At 47.0% G+C, this 17,296-nt stretch overlaps 1 pseudogene; it reads right to left on the bottom strand.

Moving 5' to 3' along the window:
* Positions 1-2,632: 2,632 nt before the first annotated feature.
* Positions 2,633-2,767, bottom strand: LOC144116681 (U2 spliceosomal RNA; annotated as a pseudogene).
* Between the last annotated feature and the right edge of the window lie 14,529 nt (positions 2,768-17,296).

The raw sequence follows: 17,296 nt of genomic DNA, 5'->3' as shown, positions 1-17,296 counted from the left end.
GGGGGACCTTGTTTTCGGAAACCAAGATCTGCAAGAACTTGTCGTAAGCCAGTTCTCGCCAGCCGGTACGCTATCACGCGCGTGCAGCTTCCGAGCGCTATTCAATGCCCTCACTCACCAGAGCACGCTGCTCAGAATTCTCGAAGTGTACAACTTTGAGCTGGAAGACAGCGACCTCAAGTGCCTCTACACGGCTTTGACTGTCAACGAAAATATGAAGCGTTTAACGCTGTTGTGCCGTGGCGCTTCTGAGGACGCGTATTTTCATCTTGCTGCAGTGATTTCGAACAGCGTGTCACTCACCGAAATCTGCGTGAATGCCTGCTTGTTGCCATCCTGGAGCCTGAAGGCGGTCGCGAGCGCCATCGAGACAAACATCTCGCTTAGAAAACTGTCATTCAACAAGGCGAGCCCGATAGCCGATGAGGCATTGCAGCTCCTCGACTCCATACTGGTAAACCGGAGTCTCGAGCGCATAAGCCTTGGCAGTATAAAAAATCCAGGGCTTCGGAACTTCTTGAAGCGAACTGGCGAACAAGACCTGAGGAATAGGCTAGATCTCGTAGCTGTTTTTTGGACGGGACAAGACCTTATCTACTCTTTAAACCACGACGTGAAAACGCCGTCCGTATCGTTCAAACCGACAGCTCAAATAACGGATCAAGAATTCCAGGCACTTTCTCGTGGATTATGCGGCTACTCCTCCCTAACGAGCCTTTCAGTCCACCCAAACTACACAATCGACACCAACTTGGCCATGCTACTGTCGGCGGTGTTTTCCAGTTGCCGGCACGTGAGGACAGCGATCCTCTGCTTCCCCACGGAAGCGTCCGAGGCCGTCGTGATCCTGCAAGGCATAGCGAAAAGTCCGAACCTGTGCGACCTCATCATACGGCGCTGGACGTTCGAACACCAGGAAGCGGCCGCCTTCAGGGACATGCTGCGAGCGACTCAAACCCTGAACAACATCAAGCTCCAGGAGCTCCAGGACGACTCCGACGCCTTCCTGTCTCTGGAGCTGTCGCGCGCGTTGGAGACTAACTACACGCTGTTGACGCTGAACTAATACGAACAGACTGAGGACGTGCAGAACGTGTTCGCGATCCGCGACGCCCTACGCCGGAACTTCTCCCTGCTCCATCGCGCCACCCAGTTCGTTGTACCGCCCGTCTCTGACTCCAAGAAGGTCGCCTCGGCCTTCGAGAAGGTGCGTAGAAGCAGGGCTCTGGTCACGAACGTGTAGCGCATATCGGGGCTCTCTGAGCCGGAGGCGGTCCAGGATGTGAAGCTTCGGAGTCGCTACCTCGACGAGAACTTCATGACCTTTCCTCGCGTTGTCAAGCAGAAGGTTGTGTGTCGGCGGGAAGGCGCCGGTGACTGCCCGGTGCTGCTGGACGGGATCGGACTTGACTGCTGGCTGAGAGTCAGGTCGTACCTCAGGCTTGACGACATCCTGTAGACAGTCGGGAACTAGTGGCGCAGCCAGACGCACGACACTGGCGTTCAGGAATAAGTGTGCAATCAAAATTTCCTTAGCGGCTGAGGACGTGCAGCCTGTGGTGTGTTGCTATGGTCCTGATTGCTGTGCAGTGCACGTGAAAGAGGAACACATGAGAGAAAATAAAATTCGCATTTTGTGACCCTCGACCACAGTTCAAGATATTCACGAACATATTCGTTGCACGAAAATGCTGCACGATTACGGGAATAGAGCACCTTTGGTGGCGGTAGCGATTTCATGAAGTGTATCTCATTTTTTATCTAAAGCTGACTGTTACTGTTACTTGAGCTTTGAACCGTTTAACTTGTTGTAGAAATGGTACACTCCATTAGCATAATTTATCCAATTTTTTCTGTTAGTCAGTTTCTCGCAAATTTTTCAGTGAAGTGGCTTAGCCCTTTCTGAAAAAATGCTGTGTTAAAAATATATTCCGAACGCAGTTATAAATTTTGTATTTGCTTTGCTTTTTGGTTCCTGTGTTTAATTTGGAATACGAATCCTTTCTAAGCGTGCTACGAATAATATTTTGAACATTCTTAGAAATGCCTCAAAAATACATTCTCTGTCCGCTTAGTATATTCAATACACATTAGAAATAACACATTCAAGTTATACTAAAACTATGCATATAAATACACAAATATATACTGAAATATACAATGAATACATTGCATTACATTAAAAATGCGCTAAAATTATATAAATATTATATTACAAAATATTAACTTCGGCACAGATTAAAAAAGGTGTACTAGACAGATTCACGTCATAATACTGATCAATGTCACGATCAGAATAACTAAACAGGCTATTATCATCAGGAGACAGACAGTCCCAGAGAAAACGCGTTGTTATCAAGAAGTCTATGACAATGGAAGATCACGTGACGGGACCTGAACGGGAATGACCGCGCCACACAAGGTAATGCCGACAGGAAGTGACATCAGGAAACTTAACTGCTCACACAAGCGCGACACCTTGCTTGCTTGCTGTAGTTGAAAGGAAGAATAAAAAGGAAAGTGCGCTGGCCTGCCCACTGGCTCAAGCTGAGCCGCAGTCGCTGCCACGTGCTGAAAGTAGGAGAGATGAAAGATAGGAGTGCACAGATTGAAAGCAAAGACGCGCGATATTATAACCCGGGCAGATCGCGGTGGCAGTGCAATACCGAGCCAACCCGTGGCGGAGGTGAAGCAAGCCCCAAGCACTCCCCCACATTTCAAAAGTGAGTTTAATATCTTGGGTCAAATTAAGACCAGTTGCAGATATTAAATCCTATATATATACCCCCCGATGGTGGAGACATTATCTTGCCCGGTGAGGCGCTTTATGCGCAGACTTTGGGCCCCCAAACTGTCGAACGTGCGTCGCAGTGATCGCGTTCGTACGTGCGGTCTTCCTCGAGCTGAATTGTTAGTCGCAACTTGCGTGAGGCTTCGTTCAGGAGTTTAAGTGTCATCCAACAAATACATGGACGTCTATGGAAGGTGGCCGGCCTTACCAGTCGGGGTCGTTTACGCTGGCATGTTGGAGCCCGGGGGCACGCATGGCGCTCTTGCCGGTGTAATGTATTCACGCATGTCCACACGTAATTTAAATAAGTCGTGATTGTCTTTCTGCGATAAGTGATCATAAACGAACGGACGACATAAAAGGGAGAGTTTTCACTGTTCCCGGAAAAGTGAATTCGAACACTAGGTTGTTCCACGGCAGCTTGAAGTGTGCAGAATTATGCTGACGTGGACTACCCATTTGGTAGAATTGATGTATGCTATGCACGGATGAATTTCGCATTTGCGAAAGTACACTTTAAATGCATTGCCAACATGTTATTTCCCACAACGCCATTTCGAGCGCTATATTTTCAACGGCAGCTTGAAGTGTGCTGCAAATACGTTTACACGGAGAGCTCATTCGTTACAATTGAAATATATTTTGGGCGAATTAACGTCGTAGTTGCGAAAGTGCACTTTCAATGCATAGCCAACATGAAAAGGTCATTGCCCGAAACGTGATTTCGAGAACTAGATTGTTCTACGGAAGCTAAAAGTGTGCTTCAAATATGATTAAGAGGAGTGTTCGTTTGTTAAAATTGGAGCAAACTTCAGACGAATTAATTACATATTTACAAAATTACACTTATAATACAAAGACAAGATGTTAAAACCGCATACATATTTCTTCACGTGTTTGAAACGTGCTCGGAGCATGCTTTAAGTGAAGTATTTTTGGTAAATTTTAAAAATGAGTTTCAATTACCAAGCTTAACATTTCAGGAACCAATTTCTGCCATATTTTTATTGAACTCATGAATAAAAAATAGGTTCAAAGTACATTATAAATATCCCGAAGTATATTTCAAACGTATTAGTTTTCGCTAGGGGTATCTGTACAGTCGCGACTAAAAAAGATTAGCACAATGACATCTCCCGAGAGGCGAAAATCACGCCTCGCTGCTGGCGCTGCGCCGTGCTTTGCGAACACACCTGGCGCCTTTGTTATCGACGTGTTCGTGACCGCAACGCCGAGAGTTCCTATCTGCCGCTCTTGTGGCACGTCACCAGTGCTAATATTTTTTACTCACGACCAGAGGCGGGCAAATGCCCTCATGAATACTTCCCTCTCGTCCTCCCTTTTGAATCCAGTACCCTTCCTCTTCCTCATTTTGAAAAGTTATCCGGTCCTACGTCACCCTCAACCCCCACTTCGAAAAATTTGCTGACTGTCCCCTCGCCATCGCGTTCACATCGTCATCCCTTCCTTCCCCTCGCCTTCACAAACGGTGGTTTTAAAAACTCCAGTTATTTTTTGCAGTCCGCAACTTCTGGAGATATTATTGAGCAATAAACATACAATAAAGCCCTCAAGGCACCCCTGGAAAAGAAGCTAGATGCTTATATCGATTTGTGTGTGTGTGTGTGTGTGTGTGTGTGTGTGTACGTCTGTGTGTTTTGTTTGACATAATACGTGAGACAAAATGGAAACCGTATCCCTCTGCCATTAATTCTGGCACACACTGTATGCTTACATGTGCCTTGCACTTGTAACATTTCACTGTTATAAAAAAGATAAAGAAATCAATTCAGCAGCGTTTACCACGAAAGTTACAATGAGTGCTAAGCATGGAATATGCCCCTAACACGGAAAGTTTGTAGGTCTCTTAATTACCATTTCCCGATGACATTGCGATAGCACTGAGTCTTCTGAATTTCACAATTTCTAATCTCCCACTAATTCGTGTGGTTTTACAGCATGTTCTTCTAATGACGCTTCCACGCTTGCGGATGGAAGCTGATGGAGACCATGCTTGCAAACTACAGCGTGAGAGAATATAAATGAGTCATTGTTTCGCAAATGTTTGACTGCACAAGGCACACTAGCCCACTGTGGTTACCTGCCATACCAGCGGAGGCAAACAACAACAACGACTGACAGTTTAACACGCGTGAACGCGGGTATGTGACGAAGACGACATTGCAAGCACAGCTCGAGAGCTTGGCAGTTCTTCTTGAGGACAACAACAACCGTTCGTACAGACAGGATGATAAGATTTCTCCTAAATGATTGTTCATCTGAGGCAAGTGTATGAGCTGACCAATTTTAAGCCGGAGTGGCACCTCCTCTTGGTCATGTGCTCAGCCTTACCTCGCGGCTAGTGCTCTGTTGCTTTGTATTTTTGTCTTTTTTGCGATGTGTTTCATGGCGTTTCCTAAAAGTTTTGTAACTGATTTAGTTCATGTATATAGAATACATTTTCAGTGTAATAAATGCCATGCTTGAAAAGAAGTGTGGCGATGGCGTAGTGGCCGGTGCAGCGGACAGCGCAACTGATTTTTACTGCCGCCGCGGCTTCGGATTTCGTTCCCGAAAGCAAATACGTTTTTTATGGTGTCTTCCCCCAGTGCGAAGCCAGCTCTCCGGAGCAGTGAGGCTCCGGTACTCACCTACAGGGCAGAAACTTGGAGGCTAACGAAAAGGGTTCAGCTTAAGTTAAGGACAACGCAGTGAGCCATGGAAAGAAAATTGATAGGTGTAACGTTAAGGTACCGGAAGCGGGCAGAGTGGGTGATGGAACAAACGCGGGTTAATGACATCCTACTCGAAATCAAAACGGAAAATGGGTTTTGGCAGGGCATATAATGCGAAGGCAAGATAACCGTTGGTCCTGAAGGGTAACGAGTAGATTCCAATAGAAAGTAGGCGTAGCAGGGGGCGGGAGATAGTTAGCTGGGCGGACGCGATTAAAAAGTTTGCAGGTAAATGGTGGATGCAGCTGGCACAGGACAGGGTTAATTGGACAGACATGGGTGAGGCCTTTTCCCTGCAGTGGGCGCAGTCAGGCTGATGATGATGATGAGGCTCTTAAGCTGTCGCTTAAAATAAAACATTATTCAGACCACTTGAATATCTAATGGTTCGTTAAATGCAGCATTTGGGCTGAATAATGCGAATCACTAACTTCCTGAGTCTGGAGTGAAAAATTTCTGTGGCTGCCGTTTCAGTGCCCTAAGGCTTCCTCCCGCCGAAAAGCGGTTGTCTGTTGGTACCATAGAGTTTCTTACTATTAACAAGAGGGAAAGCTGGCGCCCCGCCTATGGAAGTTTGCATAGAACTTCCTCATGACCACGTCAGCCACCATGGGCGCTCTAAGCATCATGGGGCAGAGAGCTACCGACCGCAGAACTACAACTTTTGGCCAAAAATAATGAGAAAATAAATGCCGTTCGATAATCAAGAATGTCCTGATATTCAATAACCTGTCTATAAATTGCAACGAGCAGAAAAACATGTATATCTAAAGTTTGCCCAAAATAATCGGTGGCTTGCTCTCGTATTGCACAAGTATTGCAGACCACAAAATCCAATATTTCGTGCCTAACAGGCGCACTTTAAAAAAAAATGTTTTCAAAAAATAATAGTCGCTTAAACACTTTAAGAAGTTTTTTAATGGCCCTTAGGAAACAAAACTTTTTATTGGCTTCGAATACTGTTGCATGTTCGCTATTATGGCTCTTGAGCACTACGTTTGTGCCAAAGTCGTCTGCGCGCACGGTGCGCCATGGAAGGAATGGGACATCTCAGTAACACAACTCTGTATTCCCGAAAAAACCGACTGTTCCACAACAAGTACCTCATCGCCCCATGATGCTTTGAGCGCCCATGGTGGCTGAGGAGCAGCGCCGTCAGCTTTCCCTCTAGTTAATAGTAAGAAACACTATGGTTTGCTTGAAGCCTCCTTCTAACACGTGGGCCATTTTGTCACGTGACGTTGTGACGTCATCAAAAGCTGTCCACCGTATTGTGAGCCAACTGCTTACCGCGGCAGTTTAATTGATGATTAGTCGCGAGAGATTCTCCACGAACAACATGTCTCTCACAAGCCCCACCGATGACAGCACCTGCATGCCTTCGGAGGGCACTGGCGCTTAGCGCTTAACCGCCGTACCTCTACTCCCGGAGCGGAATAAGGACTCCCAGTGAAATGAGCAATTCTACTGCAGCACAAGTAAAAAATGATGCAACATTTCGAAAACTTACATCATAGAATATACGAACCATTAAGTAAACCAGTTCAGCTCAGAAAAACCGGGCAAAATTAACCATTCAATACCAGGGCTAATGGTGCAATAATATAATAGTGTGCCAGCGTGACTAATAGCCTAAACCCCCCTCCTCCTCGCCTATCTCGACACAGCTGTCTTTCTTTTCACCCACCCCCTCCCCTCCATACTTAAAAGACGCTAGCTACTGTCCTCAGTCACCCCTGATGAAGGAGCCGAGTTGGCTTCGAAACGTTAGGTTAAAGTTAAAACTTTGGTAGGAGATGCGCAGTTTATAATAAGTCTTCAAACCAAACCAGACAGGCAAATCTGTCAAAATGTTTAGTTTTCAATCTAATGGTGCTAGCACTCGATAATTCGTGGTTAAAGGCAGGGGCACATGCTCTTCGAGCGCTCCGAATCCGGTCCGGCGGCGCTGTTCCGGCCAGCCCACGAGCGCGGATGCATCAAACCACATAGATACGTCCGGCGCACCGCGTCCAGTGTGCCGATCCGGCGGGCAGCGGCAGCCATTGCGAGCACGGAGAGCGCCAGCGTCATGTTTACGTAGGGTTGCTCCTCTCGGGGTGCCCGCCCTGCCGGCCGGCCTGCTAGCTTGGATGCCGGCCGGTGGCGCCTGAAAAATGCGCTAGTATTGTTTTCTGACGTTCATATGATTTTTGACAATCGTTGCTCAATACAGAGGCTGGCGGAAGTGACAACTGCGACTCAAGCAGATTTCATCCTATGGCCGCTTTGCTGTTGCTGCTGGGCTTCACCCTTGTTACTGACCTTCACACTTCCACCCGCGTCGGAAACAGCCTGTCCGTTGACACTTCACCTGGTCTAACATTCTTTAAAATTGTGCGGATCGATCGGCAGCTCAACACTGGAAATATTCTTGGCAGTGACCACTGTGTCCTCGCGACCACCCTCAGCACGTCCCCGTACCGTAGGAAAGGTCGCCCGAGCCTATTCACATATTGGGACAAGTTTCGTTCCCAACGTGCTCAGAACGCCCCTACCCGGATAAGCAGCCTGGACGAGTAGATCCCCAATCTCCAGGCAGATGTTTCTGCTACTACTCAGGAATCACCTGCCACGACTGGTCAATAGAGTACAGACAGCCGTCTCCACCACCTAGGTCAGGCCCGCGAAAGCATGCAATACCGCTGAAAAACACAACGCCCCAATAGAACGCTTCGGCGTCTAATAGCTCAGATAGACAAACAGATTGACGCGCCCACTCCCTCAATGGCTACCCCGCAAGGGGGTCAAGTTTGTGACAACATGCGTGAGAAACTCGGGCTAAGCCGCACCTGGAATTTTTTCCGACACTTTTTAGACCCGGACGGTTGCAAAACATCCCAACCAGACAGCATTTTCCTCATAGTCCACCAAAACAACGGCTCAGACAAGGATCTTCTCGATGAACTTCGTGTCCGGTACCTCAATACAGCTTCCCCGAATCCTCTGTCCCCCCCCCCCCCCCCCCTTAATGGGCGGTGCCAACCCTGCCCTCGATGCGGAGATTTCAGAGGCTGAGGAAAGATTCGCTCTCACTCAGCTCCGCCCTAACTCTGCCCTGGGGGCGAACGGCATTTTGAACAAAACTCTCTGTAATTGAAATGACCCGTCCATTGAGGCTCTCACTGCCTTCGTGAATAATTTCTGGAGAGAGGGTGAAATCCCTGCAGCATGAAAACATGCACGCGTGACTTTCATACAGAAGCCAGGCAAACCACAAGCTCTCAAACGCCTGCGCCCCATCTCCCTCACTTCCTGTGCTGGGAAACTGATCGGGCACTTCATTCTCAACCGTATTAACCAATATGCTGAAGATAATGATTTCCTACCTCGAACCATGATTGGCTTCCGCTCAAATCTCTCTGCGCAAGACGTGATGCTCCAGCTCTCTAGAGATATACTGTGCCCCTCTACCAGAGCGGACACAAAGGCTATTCTAGAGCTTGGTTTAACTAAAGCATTTGACAATGTCTCGCACGGAGTATTCACGCTAACCTTTTCCAAGTAAATCCTGATCACCGTACCTACGAGTATATACGTACCTTCCCCTCTGGTCGTACAGCTGAAATTTGCTTTGGCTCTCTCGTCTCTGACCCTATAAGCTTAGGGAGCAATACCCCCCAAGGATGCGTTCTCTCCCCCTTTCTTTTCAATGTCGTCTTGCTCACGCTACCTTCAAAATTAGGCACCATCCCCCGGCTATTCCATACCTTATACGCAGACGACATCTCCCTGTGGGTTTCAACAGGCAACGATGCTAAGGTTGAATCCGCACCTCAACAAGCGGTGGATGTCGTTGAGCGCCACGTAGCCGGAGCCGAAATCTCGTGCTCGTATCAAAAGTCCGAGCTTCTGCTTATTCGAGGTAAACCCGGCCTCCACGGTCATCCTCGCATCTGCATTTCTGCTAGTGGTCAACCCATATGCGAAGTATCCACCATTGCAGTATTGGGGCTTCGCATCCCGAGCAATCGGAGAAACATCGACACTCACTAAACTCACAGTGTCTGTCTCGTAGACCATTCGTCTAATTCGTCGCATTCCTATTTAAAATAGCGGTATGTGAGAGGCTGACCTCCGACGTCTGGTTCAGGCGTTTGTTATCAGTCGCCTCACGAATATCCTCCCTTACCTCTACCTTAGCTGCCAGGAAAGAGACCGCGTTGGTTGCCTTATTAGACAGGCATACAAGGCGGGTCTCAATCAACCCCACCGGACAACCACATATAAACTACTGGCATTAGGGGTCTACAACACTGTGATGGAGCTCCCGGAATCTGATCTCACCGCTCAGTACGAGCGTCTCACCCACTCCTCCAAGGGGCGTCACATACTCGACAAGCTTAGAATAACCTTCGAAACGATCATCGCCTACAAGGCTCAGCTTCCTTTCCATATCCACAGCAACCTTATCGTTAACCCTCTCCCGAAACCATGCACCCAGAGTATCACGTCGCTCGCCGCAATGACAGGGCTAAGTCTCTCCATAAAAAGTATTTAACAGATCAGACCGCTGTCTACGTCGATATCGCAGAATATTATGATCGCGATGCTTTTTCGCTCCCGATTCGAAACTACTGTGGACGGCCGTTGGTTGTAAACTTGTGGACGGGCATTCCAGTCATATCGTCTGAAGAGGCCAGGGAGGCGGCCATAGCCTTGGCGATGGTCTCCAGCTCTGCAGAAACCATCTTCGGCGACTCTAAATATGCAATTCGTAATTTCGCAAAAGGCCGGATCTCTCCCGTAACCCTATCTCTCCTCCGCTCCACCAAGGACCAAATCCGCCCGATCCAATTGATCTGGGTCCCTGCGGACTCATCCCATCCAGGGAACGAGGCGGCGCACAATCATCCCCGAGGATTCGTCGACCGGGATGTGTTGTCGCCCATCTTGCGGATGGCGAAAGATCAGGTGGTTACATTTCATGACATAACCATGCACTACTGTTTAGGTAGACTTCTATATCCCCCCGAACATATTTCTCTCACCAAACCCCAAGAGGTTGCGTGGAGGCAACTCCAAACGAATGCCTTCCCCAACCGCGTGATATATGCCAGCATATACCCTAGAGTCTACTCTTCCCTTCTGTCAACTATGTGGCCAACAAGCCGCTCTATCCCACATACTCTTGGCTTGCCCTCAGGACTCCCGTCCGCATGGTTTGCAGCTCTCAAATCCAGAGCAGTGAGAGGCCGCATTGCTCAGTTCTGACTCGGACACAGAGAGCCAAGTTTGGACATCAGTGCGGAAAGCTGGGCTAGTTGGTATGTCCCAGTTTTATGCGCTAGTCTTTTAATTAACCAAGTTTTGACAAGAGCCCTAGAAGTCGCCGAACACCTCAGGCTCTTGGCCTTTTCATGGGGCTTTAACCCCACACCAACTGCTACCTTGGGCGACGAAAATAAATTTTATCCCCCTCTTTTCTTTTAGGTTAGCGAAATAAAATGCATTTTCCGGGTTCTCTTTTGAGAAGGCTTCAAATTATTAAGCGAGCTGATTGATCCTTGGGAAATCGGACTTGCTCTTGAGGCCTGTTTTCCGATTGTTGACGAAACAGAAACCGATGGACCCCTGCTTTATTATTTACACTTAGAAGCATGCTGTTCTTATGTTATGAGTGTGGTGCCTTTTGATCAGTCAAGTGCTCCCGTATGTCAAAAGCGGCACGTGTCGTGCATGCCTTCGTTGATTTGCGCCGTGAAAGCCGCGGCTTTTTGCAGCTAGCCACCAAGTTCTTCTCCGCTATTCATCGGTTCGAAAATTAAACTTAAATTGTCAAAAGGTGGCACTAGAGTAATCACGAAATTAGCGGTGAAAAGTGCCGAGTGCGAAGACTTCCCCGCTGCATGTACGCGTTTATAAGTTGAACATACATTTCTTCCGACTCATAGAACGTTTTTGCAGGAACCAATGAAGCCGCTTGCAAAATCCTATTCGACTCGAATGCTTTCACTGCCCGCGCCGATTAAAAGTCGCCGCCGTCTAAATGAGTGCTTCAAAATAATAGTACAGCATTTTGCTGTGCGTCCGCATTGTGCCCCAGGAGGGCGACGGTTACGACAATTGCAGCCCCACGCTGAATTTGTTTAGATGTCTGTGCGCAACCAGTACTGCTCGTTTGCGTGTCCTGAAACACAAGGTTTGTTCTCCTTATCTTAAATATTAGGTACTCTTGTTCACAAATTGCACTTTTACTATTTACACACCATGATAACACTGCAGTAATTAAGCGCCGGTGATGCTATATATCGCCTACTTGGGAAACGCTTCGCGTAATATACCGGCGCTTCCCGCAAATTGTATCTGCTGTCTCTTATGTCACCGAAATTTAATTTTAGGTCGGTTTAACTAAATATACGTTCGGACATTACTTGAATTATTGAAAAGAACGAGACTTGTTGTCCACAGTCGACGCCGACGGCTGCTGCGTTGGCTGCTTTCTGCGCCCGGGTCACATATCGGCACTTCCCCCTTATTGTACTCGCGTCCTGCGATGTAGGCAGTCATCGCTTTGAGAGCATTATAGCCAAAACTACGCTCGACAGCAAATTTCATGCACTAAAATTTACGAATTCGCTATCCGCAATTGCCGAAATCGCAGACATGAATCCTGCGTACTCGCTAGGCCTCGTCACGAAAGGAACCGGCGTTCCACCGTCGAGTGAATTTCAAGAACATGGCAAAAGTTCCTCATTTATTAGTAAGAAAGTGATTAGTAAGAAAGTGTGAAGATATGCTATGTAGCCGCTCGTTTCGCTTTTTTCGATACGGATAAGGTACACAAGCGCAGTATTTCCGGCAGTCGCTTCACCGGGCGTGAAGCTTTCGCGCGGCCGCAAAAGGCTGCACGGCGGCGGCGAGCGGCAACGTCGTTTTCCATTTTCTGCCCGTGTCGCTTGCCTCGCCGATCTGTTCTATGCTCAGAGACCACGAATGAAAGCACATCTTCGCTGGCGCACTCACATCGCGTATGTGTGTGGATCGCTGTGAACCGTGCTTGAACCGACCGTGGATCGCCGTCGCATCGGCCTATAGTGTGACCGGACCCTACCTATACCAAAGAAAAACTGCGTTACTGTAATTATCGCTTTGCGGCACCAGTAGCTCATATATGGGGGACGACTGCTACTTTGATCGCCCGCGAAAGAACCGGGAAGAATGCGACCTAGCGGCGCACATAGCAGCAACGAGAGCAGACGACGTTGCTCCGTCATCGCGGTAGTGTGATGTCACGAGAGCTTTCAATATGGCGGTCGTTGCCGGTGGGAGGGGTCTCCCGGTATCGATTTCGATCGTATTTTTTAGAAAATAGAGCGCGTCCAATGCAGCCAAATTTCCGAAATTGAATAATAAGCTCTTATATTAGTTACTGAAGCAAAAAACTGCAATATGAAGAATGACCATGTCATGGCCCGTTAACTCCTTTCTTGCACAGTTTTTACTAAAGAACCTGAGCGAATTACCATACTTCCCTGTCTTTGATCACCCTGCTATACCAGACATTCTGTTCGATCCTAGTGGAATTATGAAACTAATCGAATCATTGAAAATGTCATCTTCATCCGGTATTGATTGCTTAAACTCGACAGTCCTAAAAATACTAAGACATTGTTAGTGTCATCTTATGCCACCTTTTCAACAGCCTTGATCGTCACATGCGCACCCACGGGACTGAAAAATAGGTAAGATCGTTCCAGTCCCAAAAAAGGTTAATTTTTTTCACATAAAAACTACCGCCCTATTTCACTCCTAAGCATTTGTTCAAAAGTAATTGCGAAATGTTGTACATTCTCACGTTTCTATATTTTTACTCTCAGTCACCTTTTTTCACCTAACAAACATGGTTTCTTAAAAGGACTTTCCTGTGATTCCCAACTAGCCCTTCTAATCAACGACCTTAGTTTGCATTTTGATTGAAATATTCCTCTTGACACGCTCCTCACTAACTTTGAAAAGCCTTGGATAAAGTACCGCACAAAGGAATACCACTAAAACTCTCGCATCTAAACCTTAATAATTTAGTGATGAATTGGCTTCAAAATTTTTTGATTAACGGAGAGCAATTCGTCTGCGCTAACCAATCGTCATCCACTCGTTCTCGGGTTAGTTCAGGTGCTCCTCAAGGCACAGTGCTCAGACCCTTGCTTTTTCTCATTTACATTAACGATTTTCCTTCCTAAGTTACTTCTAACATGCGACCATTAGCCGGTGATTGCGTAATTTACCACCCGATTTCTACAAGCAATGATGCCGACACCATTCAACAAGATGTAACCCGAATTTAAACTTGGTGCAAGCATGGAATAATGTCCCTTAATAATGCTAAAACATGTATGATTTCTTTTCATCGCAGGCAATCCCACATTCCTTCTAAATACGTTTTTTGGCGCAGAAGTGTGTTCTGTTCTTGCCTGTAAGTATCGGGGCATTACTTTAACTCATATGCTAGCATGGCCTTCACATATAAAGAACATCGGTAAAAACGCTAACCGCACCCTTGGCTTCCTACGTAGAAATCTTCGTTTTGCTATCCCTTCTATCAAGATATTAGCTTGGCAAACTTTCGTCCGACCAAAATTAGAACTCGATACAGCAGTAGTGGACCCTCATCAGTGAAACCACTCACTAACGCTTGAAAAAAATACAAATTCGCGTTTCCGCTTCATTTACTGTGATTATTCATATTATACTATTTTGTGTTCTCTAAAATCTAGGGCCTCCTTGTGTAGCCTTGAAACAAGAGGAAAAACGTCTCGATTATGCCTGTTCCATATGTTTTACCATTCATTTTTAGGAGCATCAATTGGAACGAATACAGAGAAAGGTTGTTAGATTCATCTTTAATAAATTTGCAAAGACTGACTCCCCCACAACTTTAATGGAAATTAACCAAATTGAACGACTTGAACTCCGAAGAAAAAAGTTCAGGTTAGAGTTTCTTGCGCTTTTATTAGAGAACAAATTTGGACTGGACCCCTCGTTATACTTAAAGCCGTTATCTGCCAGACAAACTCGACATTACCACCCTAGTTTTCTAACCCCTATATTCGCCAGAACAGACACCTACAAGTTTTCATTTTTCCCACGAGCTATAATAGATTGGAATAAAAAAAAACCATTACCCCATGAGGTCTAACCAATTAGTGCTATTTCTGTCTATTTTCCAGTGTTATTTCTTTCTTATTTCGCTCACTTGTACGCCCACCCTGCTTGGACTTAGTGTCCGCAGTATTTCATAAATAAATAAAATTATAAAAAATGTCAGCAGCACACCGTCTCTCCAGCTGCGTTCACCATAGCAAGACCGTGTACCCTCACCCCTGCAAGAACTACCTCTTATTTCCTATATTTTTTGGTCAAATCATCTCGGTACTGGAACTGTCTGCCGCCAGAAGCCATATACTTTACCATCCCGACAAAATTTTTAAGAAAATGATTGACGCCAACATCTTGTAGTCCGTCATGTCCATCCCTTAAGTAATGCCCCATATCCGGGGTCTTTGAGGTAAGAAAAAAATAAGTGTGTAAGTACCCTGCGATATGGGCGATCGACTGATCGTCCAAATTGAGCAGCATGCTATTAGAGATCCGATCAACTCCTGGGGTGGAGTTAGAGCGGAGAGCTAGGAGGGACGCTCTGACTTCTGCTTTTATGATCTCCGCATTGTGATTGGCATTTGGGGCCCCTGCATACGGGGGCAGGGGGCTTGAGGTATCAGGAATTGTATGTGTGTTCCGAAGTATATCAATGAGTGCGTCGGGAGGAAGTTCGCTCTTGTGTATAGCGCCTGTGAAGCGCTATTGTGTGGCTGTTTTGGATCACGTGGGATCAATTAAGTGACGGAGGAGTTGCCAGCTACGTTTGGAGGACAGATTGCCAGCCAGACTATTGCAAATTTGTCCCCAGTTGGGCCGGCAGATCTTATCAGGGTGCTCAGTAATTTGTTTCCAGCGCGACTAGTCGCTTTTTAAGAGTGCAATCGAGCTTTTGCCCTTTCCAGTGCAGTAGGGTGTTATGGTAGGCCTTCCATAGGTTGGCCAGGCGTGTTTCGTGGGTGGGCGTAACTGGTGTTGTGGTAAGGGTTCGAGTGTGTGTGGAGACATCGGTCAAGAGTGACATCACCGACTGGCCGATGTCTTTAATGGGAGCGTAACGAACGGCCGTGCAGAGAGAACCGCATCCCATGTGGTGAGTTTGTGTGTTAGGTGACGGGTCGTTCTTTCTTTCTACGGAACTATAACGGAGAGAATGTAATGATAGCTTCCTAATGTATGATGTGTTGTGATCCAAGTAATAACCACAAGGTTGCGGCGCAGTTCAAAGTCTGGGCTGGTGTCCGCGCTGACACTGTTGGCGATTCTCGTGGGGGTGTTAAAGGAGTTGTGTATTATGAGACGGAGCTCTTGTACCAAGGACTAGAGTCGCCGGCCTCGTCCAGTAGTGGTGCGGTAGCGCCAGTCAGTGTGCTGACTGTTGAAGTACTCTCTGATAATCAATAGATGCTTGCCTGGAGACCTGAACCTAGTCGTGATGTAAGTGATTACGGTAGGAGTAAAAGAAGGGACAAAGAAGAGCCATACCGGAGGACTCTGGAATAATTTGGAACCGGGCTTATTTAACGTGTCCTGATATTGCACAGCACACGCATGCCTTCTGCTCTTCAACTTCACCAAAGCGCGGGAACGGCGCCCCGGTTTGAACCATCGTGCTCGGGCTCACCAGCCGAGCGCTCTAACTATTGATCCACCGTGGTGCGTACGGCATATCTGCGCCTCTAGTGATTAGGGGAAAAAGAGAAGGAAGTCCGGTAAACCATCGGGCCCAATGTAGGTATGGTGTCAGTGACTCCGACTACGACCTGGAATATTCAAGCTGCTGTTGTGTGATGTAAGTGCACATTAAATAACGCAAGATGGTCAAAATTATCTGGATGCCTGCACTGCGGCGTCCGTCATAGATCGAGGTGCATTGGGGCATTAAACACCATAAAACCAAATCCACACACCGCCGCGCTTAACGAAAAGGCACCGCTTCTCTTTCGTGCATTGTCTGCCAAATTAACTCGTTTGAGGGAGTATTTCTGCATATCTGGCAGAAAAATGGCTGTTTTTGTGTTTGACATGGATGTCAAGCGCTGATGCAAATTTGCGGTTTCACTGAATATATTAGCCTTATTGAACATAAGCTTGCCCTCTGAAGTGCACTCAAAGCCACTGCTTCATTTGTACTACTGCAGAAGCCATCTTACGTGGCCCACGAAGGTGTGCTCAGCATGTGAATCCTATGCTAAGCTGTATGCTTCCGAATGAATAAAACAATACTCAGGTAACCTAGCCCTGAATGGAGCTCCAAGTTTTGTCCAACATCTTTCACAAAAAGTGTTACAATACCGGTTTTGGTTACTGTTTTTATCACATTGATTAAGCATATTTGCATATATCCGGCCCGGGAGACAAGGAGAAGCGTCTAGCAGACACAGCAAAAAAAATGACAAAAGGTTTTGGTGGTAGCGAAATGACGCAGTAACTGTCTCACATATCTCGGTGGACACACGAACTGTACTGTAAGGGAAGAGATAGAGGAGGGCGTGAAAGGAGAAAGGAAGAAAGTTTCTCCGTAGTGGAGCACTTCGAATTTCGACCACCTGGGGATCCTTAACGTGCACTGACATCGCACAGCACATGGGCGCTATAGCGTTTTGCCTAATAAAAGGAAAGAAAAACGTCT

This window comes from Amblyomma americanum, chromosome 1 (genome assembly GCF_052857255.1).
Source record: "Amblyomma americanum isolate KBUSLIRL-KWMA chromosome 1, ASM5285725v1, whole genome shotgun sequence".
NCBI lineage: Eukaryota > Metazoa > Arthropoda > Arachnida > Ixodida > Ixodidae > Amblyomma > Amblyomma americanum.
Note: the sequence above shows the minus strand (reverse complement) of the source record. Positions and strands in the feature narration are given on the sequence as shown.